At 38.2% G+C, this 21,287-nt stretch overlaps 1 protein-coding gene and 1 pseudogene across 2 annotated transcripts in view; both read left to right on the top strand.

Annotated features, from left to right (window-relative positions):
* Positions 1-5,004, top strand: LOC132091704 (ankyrin repeat and EF-hand domain-containing protein 1-like; annotated as a pseudogene).
* A 15,074-nt stretch (positions 5,005-20,078) lies between these two features.
* The window catches only part of LOC132092295 (synaptosomal-associated protein 25-A-like), a 33,910-nt gene continuing 32,701 nt past the window's right edge, over positions 20,079-21,287 (top strand). For both annotated transcript variants that reach the window (XM_059498467.1, XM_059498468.1), the window contains exon 1: positions 20,079-20,236. The gene's annotated coding sequence lies outside the window, so the exon portion shown is untranslated. The remainder of the gene's footprint in view (positions 20,237-21,287) is intronic.

Raw genomic sequence — 21,287 nt, 5'->3', positions numbered from 1 at the left:
ATGTCTGTTGATGACCTCATAAACCTCACTGAGCCACGTGAGGGGAACGGCGTCCTGCACCTGGCATCGGTGGAAAACAAACCTGACATGCTGGGGTTCCTCACAGCTCAAGGTGCCCGTCCAGACATGCATGACAGGAGGGGGCGGACACACCTAATGCTGGCCGCAGAGCTTGGATATGACGGTATCATGTCTCTTCTGGTCAAGAACAATGCAGACATGAAACTTGTAGACAAAGAAGGGAAAGGTATTTTTTTTTATTTAATTTATAATATAGTTAATAATACTGCCACTTTTTACCCATTGCTGTCCATAAAAATTAGCATGCAACTGTTAACATTTTTTGTCAGTGCCAAGGTTAATATCAGTGTAGCCTATGGGTAGACTTTATCTGTGGAATACACAATTTTATTTATCAATATACAATATTTCTCTTTCTCTGTAGGTTTAGGTATTAATGAGGCTTCCAGTATTTGACCCCTCACCAACAATTATCCTTCATAAGACAATTTTACAGCAACCACATAGTCAACAGAGATCATCAATGGCTGGCAGCATACTGCCATTTTGGAGATTTACTGAATGCGGTCTATCTAATTATTAATCTAATTAAAGAACGTGTCTCAGCATCCTAGAGAGAGGAGCAGACCTCAATGCTACAAATCAGGTTTGCAAATGTTGTATAATTGCTAACGGTATATTTAAAGCCTCTTTGCCTGAGATGGGCTACAAATGTATGTGAAGCAGACTTTGGAGTAGTAACATCAGAGGGGGATACACTTTGCTGCCTCTGCTGGTTACACAGATTGTTGCAGGTTTCTAGCTCAAAGAGGTACATCAATTTATTTTAAGCCAATCAGAATCATTAAACTTGCAGAGAATGGCTGCTTGTTACTATTTTTTAAAAGAAGATTGCTGTAAATTCTCAATGACAAAAAGGATATCAATAGTAAAACAACTGACTATACTTGAAAACAACAAAATAGGATATAATTCACTGTGTTTTTGATTTTGTTGTGTTTTTTTACTTTAGTTATTCATTTTATTCATAATGAGAATTTTAACTTAGAATGAGAAGTGCTCATAAACTGGCTGTTGCCAACAAAAGAGAAGCTTTAAGGTCCCACTTCAGTTTCTTTAGATTTTTTTTCTTTTTATAAATTAACACAGCCATAAATATTATTATTGAAATGTTATGGTTGTTATTTATTATTTTTCTTAAATACTTGATTTTACTTAAAATATAAAATAGTAATATTATCTCACTTAGATTTCCCCCCAAATCCTGCAGCCCTACATAAAAGCAGTCATGCTTCTTGATGTGGATCAAGATGAACTTGATTTGAAATATTATATCGGATCCCTTGAAGATTCCCATTCTTACTTTAGGATGCAATCCCAAACTGAAGAACTAAGAAGGTCTGCTTCCCCGTCAGATCGCTAAGGACTGTGGTCACAAAGCCATCGTAAAAGAGCTTAAGAAGTCTGAACGACTGCATGGAAAGTTCTCCAGAGGAGCGGGTGGCACAATGAACTATGGGCTCTGATGTATCACAACTGGTCTCATGAAAATAAGAATGCACTGAGAAGTGCTTTCGAGTCAGCATCAGAAGGCTACATGGGAATAGAGGCATGGCAAATGTCCAGGGCAACATTTGTGTTTGTTCATAGGGACCTTCACACTCCTCTAGAAGATATCTAAATTCATCCTCTTCTGCTTACTCTCAATAAGAGAAGAGAGGGCTTTATAAATATCAGTGATTTCCAAAAAGGTCTCAAATATCTTCCAAAGCCATATGTTATGGCTTCTTATGGGCCTAAGAAGAAGGCGGCAACCAAGGCAAGAAAGATAAAAAAAGACTAAGTTCAATACATGGGGACCATCTGAACTGTCCCGCCTGATCTTAATCAAAGGTCTGATGATGGTGGGCCACCACATTTTATGATTGAAAGTCACCAGCATGCTACAGACACCCACAGATATGACAGAGACCAGGACATCCTACCAAAGATGATACAGCATGGTACATCGATGAGTCTGAAAAGGTTTACATAATTATGAACTGTTCGCCGTGATTTTGCCAAGTAAGACATGTTCCTGGATCAACATCTTTTGATGATCCTGGATCAACATTATTATCCAAAAATATAAACTTAACCCAATAACCTGCCCCTAAACCTAACCCTACCCATAATTGATTCCTAAAATCAGTGGGAAATGATAGCTGATTAACAAGAGTGTAGAAGCACCTAACCCTGATTTTAAGTCTAAAACAAATATTTCTTGAAAAGTTATATCTCAATTCTGATTGGTTGATTGGAATGTTGTTCCAGGATCAACAAGGATGTTGATCGAGGAACATGTTGTACTTGGCGAAATCACGCTCACCAATATGAACTACTGTGTTAAAACAGGAGATATTGAGTCTCTTAGGTTTGCACTCAGCTAAAAGATTCCTGTAGATATTAAAGATCACTTCTACAAGACACCGCAAGCAACAGAGCTTGCGGTGTCTGCAAGCACCGCATGGCTGCATGTGCAAGTGGGAACTACGAAGTGGTAAAGTTCCTCCTTGATAATGTGTAAGTTTTGTGAGCGTATAAGAATCTACAGATAGTTCACCCAAAAATGAAAATTCTGTCATCATTTAACCTGTATAATTTTTTTTTCTGCACAATATGAAAGAAGATGATTTGACGAATGTTGGTAACCAAACAGTTTTGGTTTCCATTGAGTTGGAAGTAAATGGAAATTGAAACGGTTTACCAACATTCTTCGAAATATCTTCCTTAATGTTCATACAGAAGTTCATACAGGTTTGGAATGACATGAGAGTGATTAAATTATGATATAATTAAAAATTTTGGGTGAACTATCCCTTTAAGTATATTTAACTTGGCATATGTATATTTGTAAAAATTATATCTGTATGATAATCTCATCGCAGGGCTGATGTGAATGCATGCGATCAGTTCAGTTCGACCTCTTTACATCATGCCTGTCATGCGGGACAGCTGAATATCATACATTTGCTGCTGGAGACGGGAGCTTCTGTAGACCCGCCCACCCTCAATGGAGCCACTCCCCTAACAAGAGCCACTGACAGCTGTAGGCCGTCCTGTATTTTATCAAAGCTGGGGCCAAGGTCAATGCAATAAATAAAATGGGTACAGTTCCCTGTCTAGCAAAGAACTATTATAATACAACTCAAAATACAACATCTTGATAGATCATAAATCTATTTAAGTGTGCAAACCATGAAAATCTTACCGATTTCATAACCATCTCAGTGCAGACTGTTTTTACGTCATTCCCACAATGCCACCTCATCTTTGCTGGAGGACTCTTATGAGCACCCTGATTTACAGTGCATTAAATCTCTGAGATTGATCAGCTTTGGCTCTGCTGTCATTTGAGTCAGGTACTTTCAATCTTTTAATTGCAGAGCAAAACTGCTTGGACGTTGCCCATGCTTATGCAGACTTCAGGGTGGTGGATTTGATCCAGGCTACGAATAATATGCTACCCAGACCTAAGGAGAATAAGAAGCCACAGCCTGTCAGAGTCAACCGCAAACTAGTGGCAGCTTAGTTAGAACAAGTGGTAAAGGTAGAACAAGTGTACTGTATATATGTGACTCAACATATTATTTGACATACTGACACTCACATGTACAATTATTAACAAGCCAACCAATTCCTGACTAAATCAAGCCCCTGCCTACATTTTTTGTTCATTGAGAAGCTATTTTACTCAGCTATGCATTACAGTATTAATTAAAACCTTAAAACATACAATGAGGCCAGGGATTAATATTATTTTCCCTTTCATATACTGTAAAAATTCATTTTTTATTTTTGGTTTGTTTCAGTACTTCTGTAGTCCTGGACTTTATACTGACACCTATGGCATTGATATACAGCATCACTGATGCTAGTGTATAAATGTGCTATTCATATTTTTATCCTTGATGAATTTATTCTGCAACCAGAAGTGTCTCATAGTAAGGCAGTATCAGTGCAATATCAATATGCATCCTTATGTAGAATTAAACATGTTTTTTTTATATATATAATTTTTCACTACATATTTCTCAAGTACTATACACAATAATTCTCATTTTAAAATGAATGTGTCATTTCAAATATAAAATTGAAACCGCATAAGAGCTGGAATCAAAACCATCTGGTAAGGAAAATGAGTTGACAAAGCAAATGAAAACCCAAGCAAAGAGTAAGTAAATGAGTCTAGACGTGTCAGATTACCCCCCAACAGGACCTTGGTGGCTTAGTGTGCTCAGGGACACCCTGCTGAACCTTTGTTGAAAGTCACACCATTGTCGATGTGTCATCATGTTCACTGTGTCTTGATTACAGTGTTGGTGCTTTATCTTCTCAGCAGGGCACCGTTCCCACTCCTACAGCCTCTTCAAACTCAGCAGTCAAGAAAGCAATGAAGAAAGACAGTGTTATTGTGCACAGCGTTCAAATCACTACTGGCAAGCTCAACAAATTGGACATCAGTTTTGTGCCAAGAATGGTAAACTGGACACCATTCATAGGTATTTGCACAGAGAAATGTGAGCTAGGTGGGTGTGAGCAGTGTCTAAAAAGTGTCTAATGCAAAAACAGAGTGCACATAAATTTCTTACTCTCATTCTACTGTTCATTATTCTGAATTATTCTACATAGCTATGTCTTCATATATGGGCTGTACACACAACAAGGATACATTCTTCTCTGCAAAAATGAATCCTTAAACTACAGGGAATAGTGTAAATACAGGGAATACATTTTATATAGGCCAAAAGTGCACACAAGTAGATGAGCAAATTATTTTCATTGGGCTATGATATCCGTTTTTCTTGCTGTTTGTTGTAACTGCTGGATAGGACAGCAATTAGGAGGCAGCGTTTCAGTTTTGAGGTGGACTTTGATTACTTCAAGATGCCATTCAATCAAAACATTCAGAAGAAGACCGTGGAGTTTAAGCTGACTGACTGAACGGTAAAGTCCTTGTATTATTTGAGCTCAAAATGTAGAAATACCATTGCTTGCTAAGTGACGTGACATACAGCCAAGTATGGTGACCCATACTCAGAATTCATCCTCTGCATTTAACCCATCCAAAATGCACACACACAGCAGTGAACACACACCCAGAGCAGTGGGCAGCTATTTATGTTGCAGCATCCAGGGAGCAGTTAGTTCATTTCAGTTCAGTTCATTTATTTCTAAAGCACTATTCAAACAACAAGGAGTTGCACCAAAGTGCCATACAGACATCAATAAAACATTTTAGTAAGGAAAAGATCACATCATAAAACAACAACGCAAAACCATAAAAAACATAAAACTCAACTTTCTACACTCGCAAAGGCTATAGAGAGGAAGTGCATTTTTAAGCGACTTTAAAAAAAAACCTAATGTAGGAGCAGATCTGATATGAAGTGGTACAGTAGGTTGTTCCATTACTTAGGGGCAGCTACAGCAAAGGCCCTTTCACCCCTTCTTTTCATTTTCATCCTCAGAACAAGCAAAGCCCCTTTGTCTGAAGACCTTAAACACCTAAGTGGCTTATACGTAGCTCAGATAAATATGATGGAGCTAATCCATTTAGGCTCTTATAAGCAAAAATTAAAAGTTTAAAATCAACTCTGGCTTGAATGGGTAACCAACCCAAAGAGGCCAAAATGGGAGAGATGTGATCATATTTGCTGGTCCCAGACAAAAGTCTGGCTGCAGCATTTTTTACTATTTGCAGCCAACTCAAAGATGTTTGGGAGACACCAATATAGAGTGAGTTACAATAGTCGAGTCTTGAGAACATAAAAGCATGGATCAACATCTCCAGATCTTTACAAGATAAAAATGGTTTCACCTTAGCCAGAAGTCTTAAATGAAAAAATGCAGATTTCACCACGGAGTTTGATGCGTGGCAGTCGGGGACGGTGCCTCTGGGATGGCAGACCGGGGTGGTGGTCCCTCTTTTTAAGAAGGGGGACCGGAGGGTGTGTTCCAACTACAGGGGGATCACACTTCTCAGCCTCCCTGGGAAAGTCTATGCCAGGGTACTGGAGAGGAGAATCCGTCCGATAGTAGAACCTCGGATTCAGGAGGAACAGTGTGGTTTTCGTCCAGGCCGTGGAACACTGGACCAGCTCTATACCCTCTACAGGGTGCTGGAGGGTTCATGGGAGTATGCCCAACCAGTCCACATGTGCTTTGTGGATTTGGAGAAGGCATTCGACTGTGTCCCTCGCGGCGGCCTGTGGAGGGTTCTCCGGGAGTATGGGGTCCGGGGCCCTTTGATAAGGGCTATCCGGTCCCTGTACGAACGGAGCAGGAGCTTGGTTCGTATTGCCAGCTGTAAGTCAGACTTGTTCCCGGTGCGTGTTGGACTCCGGCAGGGCTGCCCTTTGTCGCCGGTTCTGTTCATGATTTTTATGGACAGAATTTCTAGGCGCAGCCAGGGGCCGGAGGGGGTCAGGTTTGGTGACAACACGATCTCGTCTCTGCTCTTTGCGGATGATGTTGTCGTGTTGGCCTCATCAGGCCAGGACCTTCAGCAAGCACTGGGACGGTTTGCAGCCGAGTGTGAAGCGGCTGGGATGAGAATCAGCACCTCCAAATCCGAGGCCATGGTCCTCAGTCGGAAAAGGGTGGCTTGCCCACTTCAGGTTGGTGGAGAGTTCCTGCCTCAAGTGGAGGAGTTTAAGTATCTTGGGGTCTTGTTCACGAGTGAGGGAAGGATGGAACGGGAGATTGACAGACGGATCGGTGCAGCTTCTGCAGTAATGCGGTCGATGTACCGGTCTGTCGTGGTGAAGAAAGAGCTGAGCCGCAAGGCGAAGCTCTCGATTTACCGGTCAATCTACGTTCCTACTCTCACCTATGGTCATGAGCTTTGGGTCATGACCGAAAGGACAAGATCCCGGATACAGGCGGCCGAAATGTGCTTTCTCCGCAGGGTGGCTGGGCGATCCCTTAGAGATAGGGTGAGAAGCTCAGTCACCCGGGAGGAGCTCAGAGTAGAGCCGCTGCTCCTCCACATCGAGAGGGGTCAGCTGAGGTGGCTCGGGCATCTGTTCCGGATGCCTCCTGGACGCCTTCCCGGGAAGGTGTTCCGGGCACATCCCACTGGGAGGAGACCCCGGGGGAGACCTAGGACACGCTGGAGAGACTATGTCTCCCGGCTGGCCTGGGAACGCCTCGGTGTCCCCCCAGAAGAGCTGGAGGAAGTGTCTAGGGAGAGGGAAGTCTGGGGTTCTCTGCTTAGACTGCTGCCCCCGCGACCCGGCCCCGGATAAGCGGTAGAAGATGGATGGATGGAGTTTGATGTTTATCAAACTTTAAGGGGGAATGTTAGGGGTTCGGTGCCTTGCTCAAGGGCACCTCAGTCATGGTATTGAGGGTGGAGAGAGCACTGTACATTCACACAGCCCATCTACAATTCCTGCTAGCCTGAGACTTAAACTCACAACCTTTGGATTATAAATCCAATTCTCTAACCATTAAGCCTCAACTTCCTAAATGCTATAATTATTATTGCTAATTTTGGGGTTAAGGATTTGCACAGACCCCACAGAACAAAAGTAATCAACTTGATTAACTAGTTGGCATCAGACAAACAATTTCCAACTGGCAGATAATAAAATGGACATGAAATCCCATACAAACAGGGACCTGAGCTATCTAGACACCAGGGGTCAGATTCATGACAATTTTCTTAAGGGAAAATTCAAGGAATTTCTCAAGATAAATTCGTTTGTAAGGATGTTCTTGAGTGAAATTCTTAAAAAAATGTTAAGAAACTCTCAAATAGCTTCTTAAGAAAGTCTTCAGCACTTAGCATTTAAAATAGTTATTTTGTGCTAAATGCTGATGTAAATGATGTTGTAATTATTATATGTAAAACTTGGTCCCTATTTAAGTTGATTCTGCAGAGTCGTTGCTGTATTCACACATTAGAACACCTGATCATTGTTTACATTTATCAATCATTTTTGTCATTCAGATTACTTGTGCACATCTCTAATAAAAGTAATAGTAGCTAATGTTATGCTAGTAATTTTAACAACCCAATAAACATTTTACCTTTGGGGATTTAAGACATTTATGTTTAAGTTGAATGTTATTCTAACTTTAAGAGGTTGTTTACAATGATTTTTAAGAACATTCATTTCAGTAATTCTGATTCTTCTTAGATTTGTCTTTAGAACAATCTTAAGAACAAAGCACATTCTTAACAAAAAGTTTTTGAGAATACTAAATATTCTTAACTTTATTCTTTATTCTCTATACTAAGAAAACAGTGGTTACAAAGAATTTTATTTATAAGAATGTTCTGAAATCCTGTTCCAAATTATAGTAGAGATTTGGGGGTCAGCTAGCAACCACCCAGAACATCTTGGCAAACTGAGAGCAACACCCTGGCAACCTTACAAAATGCCTTCGCATCATAGCTGCAGATTTTTCATGGACATCAGCGCATTAGTTTACATAACATTCTAACATAGTGTGTTTTATGCTGTAGTTACATAGGGATTAATACTGCATGTCTCAAGGCTGTTTCTCTGTCATCTCAGAGAAGGAGGTACGTTGAGTAAGACTGATTATTTGTTTAGGAGAGGCAGGAGATGAGAGCTGCTGCCTACGTGCTGGCATGCAGTTTGTCTCCTCCATGTCTCAGCGTCTGTCGGGCGTGCTGAGTGCAGGCCTTTCACCACAGGCAGCGCTGCACAAAAAAACCCCTCATGTTGTTTATCTCAGAAAACAACTGATTAACAAAATACAAATGGTTTCACAATAAACAAAATAACTGATTAACAATGTCTGATATATTCATAGTAAAAATGTATGACTGAAACTATTTAAAAGCCTCGAAGTAATAGCTGTTCCTATTTTCTATACTTTACATATTGAAGTTACATACACCAGTTATCGCTGGCCTTGGAGCAGATTCTAGATTCTTCCTGCTAACAAGGAACACACCACTTGGCTGTCCTTTTTATTGTATGGTTTCTCTGTTTGGCCATCAGATGGCGCAACAGTGTTTCATGCGAACAGTGTCTGTTTTGGATGGCTGTTCTAAGATCATCAGGGACTCTTGTGTTATAGCTCAACACAGCACAGTGCTGCAAAATGGCAACCAGAACTATTTTCATTGTTTAGAAAATTGAACCCAGTTAAAACATTAAGTGATTGAAGGTTCATTTAAAATTTACAGGTATGGATTGTATGTTTTATGAATCATAGCTGCCATTCTAAGTCTCTTTCCATAAACAATCTCTCTGATTTATTCCCTGATCTATTGTTAGTTAAAAAATCTATAGAAATGTACCATTAATGAGTGAAGGATTCTCACAGTGGTAAAGAAAAAAAATATCCACATCAAATTACGTAACACGTTTACTGTAACCACATAGTCTTAAGATGTCAACAGTGCTGTCTGAAAAACATAGACAAGATGATTTGTATTTGTATGATGTGGAACTGATTAAATGCGCCCATGTCTGCTCAAACCAGCGTTTACCACCGAATTAGTTCATAAGATTGCTATGTCTTCAAGGTCTGTTGGGCATGGTTACCTAACAAAATAAATGGTCAAAACCAACAGCTACTGTATAAATCAAGGCCACTAAAACTACAGGGTTTACACACATCCATTTGGTATTCAGTCAGATTATGGAGAATTTATGCCAATTATCAGAGACTGTAACTAGCAACTGAGAGATAAGGATTTTTGTATGCATATATGTCTAAATAAAAAAATTGAGTATTTGTTACAGAGGCTGAGAGAGAGAAAACACAGGAGTGGTAGAGAGACAGAGAGATGGGGGGCGGCTTGGAGAGTTAGTGGGTCAGAGAGAGAGAAGGACGGCAAATGAAAGTGATAATGTGAGTGTGAACCGGTCGGTGACATTCATCCCTGTAGATTTGGGTAACGACACAGAGCAGTGTGGGGTGAGGGATGGAAATGGAGGAATGAATTTTTAATAAAATCAATGCTCTTGGCTTCAGTGTAAACAAGATATTTCAAGGGTGATGATGCAAATTGTGTTATCATGTACAGAAGTGCCTGCATCTATGCATTAATGTTGATTAATTTCCACATATTTTTTCATCATAATACTAGTGGTAAACTAGTGGTCGTTTGAACTGAGGCATTTTTATACAGCAATCTGTCACACCACATCAAAGAGCATCAGAAAGGTATTTATTGTTTGAATTTCCTGAAAAAAAAGAAACACATTTTGAAAGATGAGACTTTGTTTCTTAACCAACTTTGTATTGAACCGAAGGACTCATACCAAATATTTTTTGGTAAAGAAAAATATAAATATAAAACGTATATCGTTTCACCCCTAAAATATACTGTGTGTGTATATATATATAGATATATATTATGTGTGTGTGTTTGTGTAAAATAAGTATTTTTATTGAAATTTATAATATCTATTTTCTATTTAAACATAATTTTAAATATTCCTGTGATGGCAAAAATGAATTTTCAGGAGCCATTTTTTAGTTCTTCTAAAATCATTATAAAATTCTGATTTGGAGCTCAAGAAACATTTTGAACTATTATCAATTTTAAAAACAGAAATTGATCAAGATAATTTGACAAAAGATGTCTATTTCAAATAAATTCTTTTTAACTTTCTTTAAATTCATCAAAGAATCCTGTGTGTGTGTTAATGGGGCGGGGGGGGGGGGGATTGTAACAGCCTTAGTAAGCAAGCATAAGATAATAATTATTACAAACTTTTGACCTGTAGTGTATGTGTTTTACTTTTGTAAATCTGGTCATGTAGTGCTGTATTAAGACTTTGTTTTTCTTCATCTGAAATTATATCCCTACCCCGTCCACTCTGGGTTGAAAGTCTTGCAGCACTGCAGTGTTTCTACACATAAACACCCCCACACCGAGCTTACTCAGCATTCTTCTTCCTCTTGGGACCAAGGGGAGACAGAGAGCTCTGGCCAGGCTTGGCCTGCGCTGTGTTTGTGTTTTATTCAGTGCCTGTCACAGCTCTGCTCCACTGCCAGGTGCCACTGATCTGTGCACAATCGACTGGGTCTGTCCTGACAGAGAGTTAAGATGCTCCTGCAGACCACTAATTCTCAGTTCAGGGACTGGGAATCTGCATATGCTTAACTAGGCACAGAATAGTTATATAATAGGTATCAGTGCTGTAACAATATCATAGGGACTGTGAACTACAGTTTTATTAGGTCTGCCAAATACGCTATGGCTGTTTTTGCATAATAAGTCCCTGGATGCTTTTATAAAGCAACTTTCTTACACATAAGAAGGGTACAGTCTGTCATTTGCAATAAAACAGGTCATTACTGGTTTATAGGGGTAATTCTTGTAAGGTGGATGTTTACTACATTCTACGTGAAACAGCATCTAAAATAGTGCTTCTACAGGCAGAAGACCAGAATTAAAGTTAAATGGACACAGTAAGTCCCAGGCTGCATTTATTTGATCAAAACACAGTAAAACAGTTAATTGTGAAATCTTATTACCAATTAAAATAACTTTTTTAGTATATTTTATAATGTCATTTTCAGCAGTCATTGCTCCAGTCTTAAGTATCCCAAGATCTTCTGTGTTGAAAACAGTTGTGCATGCTTATTGTTTTTGTGTAAATCATGATACATTTTAACAGATTTTTTTGATGAATAGAAAGATAAAAGAACATAATTTATTTGAAAAATAATGTTTTCTAAAATAATAAACTATATATATACAGTATATATATATATATATGTGTGTGTGTGTGTGTGTGTGTGTGTGTGTGTGTGTGTGTGTGTGTGTGTGTGTGTGTGTGTGTGTGTGTAGATAGATAGATATACAGTACAGACCAAAAGTTTGGACACACCTTCACATTCAAAGAGTTTTCTTTATTTTCATGACTATGAAAATTGTAGAGTCATACTGAAGGCATCAAGGGCTATTTGACCAAGAAGGAGAGTGATGGGGTGCTGCGCCAGATGACCTGGCCTCCACAGTCACCGGACCTGAACCCAATCGAGATGGTTTAGGGGTGAGCTGGACCGCAGACAGAAGGCAAAAGGGCCAACAAGTGCTAAGCATCTCTCGGGGAACTCCTTCAAGACTGATGGAAGACCATTTCAGGTGACTAGAGACTAGAGTGTGCAAAGCAGTAATCAAAGCAAAAGATGGCTTTTTAAAGAACCTAGAATATGACATATTTTCAGTTGTTTCACAGTTTTTTGTTATGTATATAATTCCATATATAATTCCACATGTGTTAATTCATAGTTTTGATGCTTTCAGTGTGAATCTACAATTTTCATAGTCATGAAAATAAAGAAAACTCTTTGAATGAGAAGGTGTGTCCAAACTTTTGGTCTGTACTGTATATATATATATATATATATATATATATATATATATATATGTATATTTATCTTTGTATGTACACATGAATTAGCACCAAGCCCAATCTTCCTACAACATCTCCTGAATTTCAACTATTACTTAACCCAGATCAAATATTAGGCACACTGGTACCTCTAAAACAGTTCTCTTTTTTGTCACGGTTCATGAATGCACCGTTTCCTGCTCGTCTTATGTTACGTCATGTTGATTGTTTCATGTGTGTGTTACCGCTGATCAGCTGTAGCTCATTCCACCAGCCTACTTAATGCCCTGTCTTTTGTCTCTTGTTTGTCAGATCGTTGTTTGAGGTCCTCTGTGATTATTGTCTGTGTTCCATCTGCTCAGCTACGTTTGTGTCTTGTTCCTCTTCGGTCGCTATTGGAATTACCAGTCATCATACGGATCCCCCACCATCACCCACCTGCGCACTCAATCACCTCCTCACCAGTCTGTGCTGCCATCGAGGTCCCTGCGTCACCCACCATCAACCCAGCCTGGCAATACTTCTCTAATAAACATCATTTACTTGCAACTGCTTCCTGTGCTTAATTCGAATGTGACATTTTTATGATGAGCACAGTGAGATTTTCCTACCAGCAGCCTTAAATACTGTACAGCTGCTGTCATTGTAGAGTAAAGGACTGTTTTGGTTTGATTGCCTACTCAAGATCTGTTCCCATTTTCAATCAATAGAAGCTGATGGCAGAAGTTCAGGTAGCTTGCTGTTGAGCATTTTTCTTCAATATAGTTTTGCATTTGGCATCTATTTTTTGTAGCATCACTTTTTGTCCACTGGCCACCTTTTACTTGCTGTCCTTAGTTTATTTTGGTACCCAACCAGGGAAACAACAGACGCAGACAAAAAAAGACAAAGTTTCTCAGCCAGGTTGCTTACACTGGTTTTAAAATTCACAAGAAATAGTCTTGAAACCAATGCCAGTGAAGATTCAGTAGCACAGTGAGTAATGTCATCACTATGGTGGTCATTTAGCATTTGAATCAGGCATATGCAAGAGTGCTGTTGAGTATGGCAGACATTAATCTTTATTCTCACTACCTGTGAGGAAAGAAATTATGTTGTCTTGCTGCCTTTCCAGCAGTCTGTGGAAAAACAATTTTTGTGAACTCTCCATGGATAATATCTCTAATGTATGACTTTGTTGGTTTAAAATCTAACACACTGGGGTTGAGCGACATGAAGAATTGGAGTAAGTGTCCATACAGTATATTAGTGACAGGGTTCAGAGGCTGAGATAGTGGAGCTGAGCACTGCGGAGCCAGCAGGGCGAAGCTGGCAGAGATCTGCTCTGCACTCTATCGATCTGGAAGAACTGGAGTGGGTCAAGTCTTCAGCACTGGGCAGCTTCATTTTCACTGCAGTGCTGTTCCACCTCTGGGCACAAGCAGAGCCACATAAACACACGCACACAGTCTTGCATAGATGGAAGCTACAGTTCATTAAGCTGCAGAAGACACCGAGGTACCAGTTTTCCTCTGAGCAGCCCTTAAGGGTAAGATCTGTCAGTAAAAACCTGGTAAAATAAAAATGCTGCACCAAGCCTGCAAGAGATACTGTATGTATTGCAAGTGTCAGTCATGACTGGGTCTAGGTCTGTGATCTGGAGCAGTGTTTCCTCACCTTTTTTGTTTTAGGTACCCCACAGTTCCATGAATAATGCTCAAAAATATAACCATTCATAAACATTCTTGACAATAAATGAAAATCTAGACTCACTGCATCTGTTCATTGTCTAATGATAGGAAATGCAACACGCAATCACAATATTCAATGTGTTAAATGTTATTCAATAAACAGTGCAAGACATGACTCTTAGGAACCGTTTTTTTTTTTTACCGTTACTCTTAAATGATTCAGAGTTTAAAGCTCACTCCCTCAATGAATCCATAAATGATTTTTTTATGTCAGATTTGAAATAAAATTTTATTGTGATGTACACTTTAGGTTCTTGAGACTGAAACTTGGTGATAAAACTGTAAAGTGGGTGCATGTTTAAGCCAAAATCAGCATAACAACCAACTTTTTTTTATTGTTTTGTACTGTTTTCTGGGGTCCACTTATAATGTTATCAAGATTTTTACATTAAAAAACATAATCTAGAAGTAATATGCTATTTTATATATATATTTAAAAATGTATGTAAATTGGATTTCATTTCGGGATTTATTAGGAACGGAGACAAAAATAATGTTGACATTAATTTCAGTTAATTGTAACATTTTAAAATCCTTAATGTATCTTTGTATCTTACAGTTTTAACTAAGAAAAATCACAATCTTTCCAAATACCTCCTAAAACCTGCTTAAGTACCCTTGGTTGGGAATCACTGTCCTGCAGAAACATATCAAAGCACAAAGAGAAACATCATTGGTGAATTGGAGTATCGTTCATCAAATGTGTGTGCATTTTGACACAGTGTGGCTTGAAGACATCCGTTTTCACCTCTTCATACGTTTACTACCCGAACATGAGCATCCCTGTGAAAAAACCAAGCTGCAGGTGATGCATGGAGAGAGAACCCCCATGTTTCCATGGCAACATGCAGGTGAAGGCATCAAAGACTAATCTGATATTAGATATATGAAGCTTAAGCACTGTTACACTAGTCTTTGCTTAAATCCATCACTCACACTCATTCAACATCCCTGTGTTCTACTGATGTCTGAAATGATAATGATCACAACCAGGCAGTTTTGACTCAACAACCAGAACGCTGCACTACTCACAGCGGAGGGGGAGAAGAAGAGAAAGAGCGAGCGGCACAGCAGATATTTCACCATGTGTACAAGCCCAGAAAGATTGATAGCTTTAGCAACACGCTGCAATCTTCCCCACTTCCTATCTATTTTCCAAAAAATAACACATAGACGCTATGGAGTCATAGCAGTCAGCTGAAAACTTTGATGCTGTAGCAAGATGCAAATCTGAATGTTCTAACACTGTTTTTATTTTTATTTTTTTACTAGGCCTAATGTCCTTATTTTTAAATTGCGGTCATTAAGTCTGCTAAATGGACACATCATCCATCCAGTCAGTCAGTCAGTTCCTGTGGCTCAATGGTAGAGCATTGCCTTAGTAGAAAAGGTTGTGGGTTCAATTCCCAGGGAACACACATACTGGTAAAAATTTTAAAGTCTGAATGCACTGTAAGTTGCTTCGGATAAAAGTGTCTGCTAAATGCATAAATGTAAATCCATTTATCTCATAAGATAGATACTGATAGACCAGGGTGTCAGAACACTTAATTCCCCATGTGGTGACCATTTTCTAATTATAAATACTTCTTTCACCCATATAAATTCACATTTCAAATTCCTATGTGCTTTTATCAGTTCTATTCAGTTATATTTTTTAATTAATTTCCAAATTACCATACTAGGCTGTACGTCACTTTCACTTTCAGAATGAGCCAATTTAAGAACAAATAATAATAATAAAACAAAGTTAAGATGTTAAAATGTACATTTCTCTTTTTAAGGATGTTTGCTGGAAAACCGAAAAAAATAAAAATCAGTTATTTGCTTACAAACATACGTTACACAGCCTATAGGTAAGCAAATAGACATTACTACTATACATGCACATGCATGTGGAGAGTGGAAGTACAATGCACACTCAAAAGTATAAGACGTCCTGTTAATTAGCTAGAAGAGATATCACATTCCAGCCTAATACATACAGGCATGTTTAAAACTATTCTCTACACTATCACCCAGGTGAGAATGAAACATTTGTACTGGGTCAACTTTGGACTGGATCTGCTTAAAACTCCACTGTGGTTACACTCACATACATCTAGATAAATGCATATTGATGTTAAATGACTTCGGCTCAAATCAAGTTAGGTAGTAATTCACCTTTGACCTGATTGCTACAGCATACTGCCTCAGGGATCAATGTGACCCATTCCTGCCTCCATAACACTCAGAAAGAGAATGACAGCAGGCATAAATTTAGGATCTTTGATACTGGTGATGCTGGTCCTGTGAATTTTGGTGATTATCCAGACATATATTTGATAATGAATTTGATAAAGAATTTCATTTTTAATTGAATAATATTTTTATTAGGCCCGACACATAAGCTGTCCTCACAACCTGACTACAGGAGAAATAATACATCTCTTCTAGTTCTGTAATCAGCAAAGAAATCGATGTTAGTTAGCAAAGAGAGAGAAGAAAAATATAATATATTAAATAAGATCCCTAAGAAATGTGACTCACTAAAAACATAAATAATTATACAATTAAACAGTTGGTAGGAGAAATAACGCTTCTCTCTTCTGGCAGTGTAAACAGCCAAAAAAATTGCAGTTAGTTAGCCAAGAGAGAGAAAAATATATTTAATATTTTTTTTTAACACATTACCCATTATTTTCAGTTTGGACTGAATGAAAGGGTGTGAAATGAAACTACAGTCCCATATAAGGAGAATCAGCTGAAGCTCAGATCAATACGGATCAATATTTCTTCTGACATTTATCTGCAGGGTATTCAAGAGCCTCAGTCACACACATATCAACATTGACAGCCATCTCAAATCTAGCCGCTTATCAGTTATCTGACTGAATATCCCAAATTATCAAGCTTGCAGACTGGCATTTTCACTCTACAGGCAGAAGCAATGAAAGAGAGAAATCTGAATGAAACTCTGTGAAAAATAGGTCATGCACGTCTAGGACAAACGAGACAGGATGTAATCATCAGCTACAACAATATTATCAACTGGAGTGACAAGGCAGCCAAAGCAAACTTTTGTAAATGCTAAATGAAAACAGCAGGATTAAGGTCACCAGAATAGAAAATACTTGGGAAACAAAAGTAGTGATGAGTAATGGTAAAACAGAAGATCTTAAACAATTTAGTCTTGAGCAGGGGTTTTCAAACTGTGCAGTATAAAAATCTAGATTTTCTCAGTAGCAACTGACAATAAGAGTAAGAATTATTATATTTGAGAACACTAACTAATATTATTGCATTATGTAATGCTTAAAGGAACAGTTTAAAAATGTACTCACTCTCAGGCCATTCAAGATGTAGCTGAGTTTGTTTCTTTTTCAAAACAGATTTGGATACATTTTGCATTACTGTACAGAACTTGCTCACAAATGGATCATTTACAGTGAATGGGTGCTGTCAGAATGAGAGTCCAAACAGCTGATAAATACGTCACAGTGATCCACAAGTAGTTCACACGACTCCAGTCTGTCAATTAATGTTTTGTAAAGTGAAAAGCTGCATGTTTATAAGAAACAAATCCATCATTAAAATGTTTTTATACTTCAAACCATTGTTTCAGTTTAAATATGAAAACATAAAACTACATGGCAATATAAAATTGATATAAAGAACAGATCAAACCTGTTTCTACTTCATGGATTTTTATCCATTTTACATATTATTCAGCTCTCTAGAATACTTGATTATATGGTCGATCGACTGCAGCATCCTGTAGTACAATATTGTTGTAAAATGACCACTAAAATGTATCACATACATTTCTATTACTTTCTCTTTTATCTCAATTTAGAATAATAATAAAAAAATCAAATCAATATTGTGTATTTATTTATTTAGGTAAGTAGGTTGTGAACAGCTTATGAACAGCAATGCATTTCACTCACTCAAAGTAAATGTCTTGCTCATATTGCTTGTGTTCACATATATAATATAATGGATTATATTTTATATATATATATATATATATATATATATATATATATATATATATATATATATATATATATATATATATATAATATATAATGGATAATTGTCATATAGTGAATTTATTATTTTTTATTTTTTATCAAAGATCAGTGTACTATGCTCCACATTGTAAGATACAGCTGACCAACCAAACATTAAAATTTGCAAATAAGAGATCTTTAAAAAACAAAGTAGTTGGATAATCTTAAATAAGTCATATAAATGCAGTTGTATGCAATTGATGATGAGACTCTCATATTCTAGAGTCATATTTTAGAGACTGTTTTAAGGATTATTTCGTAGCAACAGAGCATAAACATGTTTTTAAGAGTCTGCTGAGTCACTGGTCAAATCCATTGCAGAATCGTGCTCCCCCTCCCTTCAACAGCTTTCCTCCTCACTCTCACTTTCTTCTTCTCTCTGGACTGTGTTCACGCCCTCCATCCCCCTCTTTCTGATTTACACCCACCCGCTCCAACTTTTTTTGTTTTTTCATCTCTGTCTAGCACCCCCCCAACACCCCCACCCCCAGCCCATTTTCTTCTTAGCCCTCTTTCTCTTGCTCTTCCATGCTCCTCTCTCTGGATTAATTAAGGGGGAAATTAGTCTGTGAGTGACGTGTCAGAGAGCAAGGTCTAGTCACAAAAAGATCTGATAATGCAACTACTAATTCTCTCCCACTGCCTATGTTCCGAAGGTGCAAAAACAGCAGCAGTTGTCAAATGCTACAGAAAAAAAAACTTCAAAGGCTTTTAAGATTCACAGAGCATTTTTTAAAGCTTCGCTTTAATCTCAACATTACAAAACTTAGAGGAAACTGAGAGGGAAAGAAATCTACAAGATCTGCTTTGTTTCAAGTTATTGGGTTTAATTGGGTTAAATTTCATGACAAGCAATTGTCTTTAAACTGATGTTCACTATAAATATATAAGAGAAAATAACTCAATATAATACTCCCAAAATAACTGGGAGCTACCTGTGCATTTAATACATTTTCAGCATTACTCTGGTTGACAATCACAGATTCAGTTATTAATAATATTATTACTGATGTTTATTTTACTCAAATTTACCATTAAATCATCACAAAATATTACTTATTGTACTTATATTTTCTCACTCCATAACTAATAGCTTATTTACTGAGATGATGAGAAAACTATTGCTATTAAAGAGGTATATCACATAAATCTAAGGTCATATATATATTTTTCTGGGTTTTTTTGTTGTTGTTTCCATAGGGGTTTTCCTAATAAGCATTTTGAGCATTGCTATATGGCTTTCTGACAGAAGGTAGTTCAATCTCATGCTGAGGATATTTAATTAAATTTTTTTTTACCTCATTGCATGTTACTCTCTAAACTGAGCAATATAAGGATGAGTGTTAAAATTCCTTTCCTGATTGGCTTACAAGACCTGCCGTTTGACCAATGACTGAGAGCATTCTCCGTGTCTGTTGCTTGCAGTGCTCACATGCAGTCGAATGTGCAATACTTGTCTGCTTTAGATATTTAGGATTTCTTTCATTAACATTTTTCTTCTAATTGAGTGAATAAATAAACCTAAAATAAACTATGCTAAATTCAACAAAAACAACAACAACAACAACAACAAAAATCACTCTCTACACTATGTGACCCCCCCCCCCCACACACACATACACACACATTCAGAAAGGTATAATATATGCCCACTGTATATCCCCAATGTTAATTCAGAAACAATTGTTTTACTTTCATTTTTGCTTTTCCCAACAGACAAAAAAAGATCTGTGATCCTCAGACCAAATTAGATTGGACGAGTTTTGTTATTCTTGTCAACTCAACATTCCCATGCTACTGCAGAACAATGTTTCAAGACAGGTACTACATTTTATTTGGGCCTCTCCTTCCCGACAGAATTCTAATAAAAGTCGATGACGTCGAAGTGGACGCCATCTTTGTCGAGGGCAGAGAAGCGCTCCATTGAAGAAGAACACGCGCATTGCCGTTGCAGCAACTCAGTTCCTAACAGAAGAGGTTGATGGTAGTTCGCTGTTGAAATTCGCCGACTGATATTTCATTACTGATTGTCGTCTACTGTCTACAGGATCAGGTAAGCTTTATTTAAAGAAGGAGATGTGGAAAAGGATTTGATGCGATTGATTTTTCGTCTTTCTTTTAAATTTGTCTGACCAAAAAGTGGTGGACTTGAAGTCGCAGCGCAGGCAATAGCACCAGTGAATGTTTTTTTTTTTTTTTTTTTTTTTAAATCCGCAACCATTTATTTAGCGTTTCCGTTTGAATTTGTTTGAGTTTAGGCTTGATGCAATATTTGGAGGATGTCAGATTGTAGGGACAATTTTGTGTTATTAATACGCATTTGAATCGTGTGTTGGATGCGGCACGATGTGGGCGGTTTCTGCGTTTCAGCACCCTGGACAGAGACTGCGTTTGCTCCACTGCGTTTCTGTCCTGAATTCACATTCAGTCCCTGCAGCTGAATTACCATTATATGTCTGGCAAAGTTTTGCGCAGAGGCACCATCTAAATAATGATTGATTTTACAATATGTTTAAGAGACGCAGATAGGTTTTCTAAAAGACTCTGTTGACGTTACAACATCAGGCCATTGGTCACTGAAATGACAGTCAAACTAACGCCTGGATATTTTGCAGCAGCATTTAATAACCAGATCGGCTCTTGCTGCTTTGTCTGCCAAAATCATTTTTCGTCGCTGAATATATATAAAGTTTTGATGGCATCGGGTGAGGATTTAACGAAAGTGATTGGCGATTGACAGCGGAGGAGGTAAATATGGCAAACTGCGACAGAGTGGTCGAGAATTAATGTACGTGTTGCAGAGAAACAGTGTGGGGAGATTCAGAAGGGATGATAAAGTGGTCAAACTTCTTAAATGAAACCGATCTATTCGGTGTCTGCAGACGTATATTCAGACCAAATCACCTCAACCTTGCCGTATGTATGTGATGCAGCGGTAATTATCAGTGCGTGTCTTCCTGGTGCTAGACTATGGGCGGGGGCTTGAGCGAAGACGAGTGGGGGCGGATGCTGGAGATACCCTCACTGACAATGATTATTTGGGCTCACGTATAGCTAGGAATGGAAGTCATAAAATAATTGCAAGGTTCCATGAACGATTCTTT

Source organism: Carassius carassius, chromosome 18 (assembly GCF_963082965.1).
Source record: "Carassius carassius chromosome 18, fCarCar2.1, whole genome shotgun sequence".
NCBI classification, from domain to species: Eukaryota; Metazoa; Chordata; class Actinopteri; order Cypriniformes; family Cyprinidae; genus Carassius; species Carassius carassius.
Note: the sequence above shows the minus strand (reverse complement) of the source record. Positions and strands in the feature narration are given on the sequence as shown.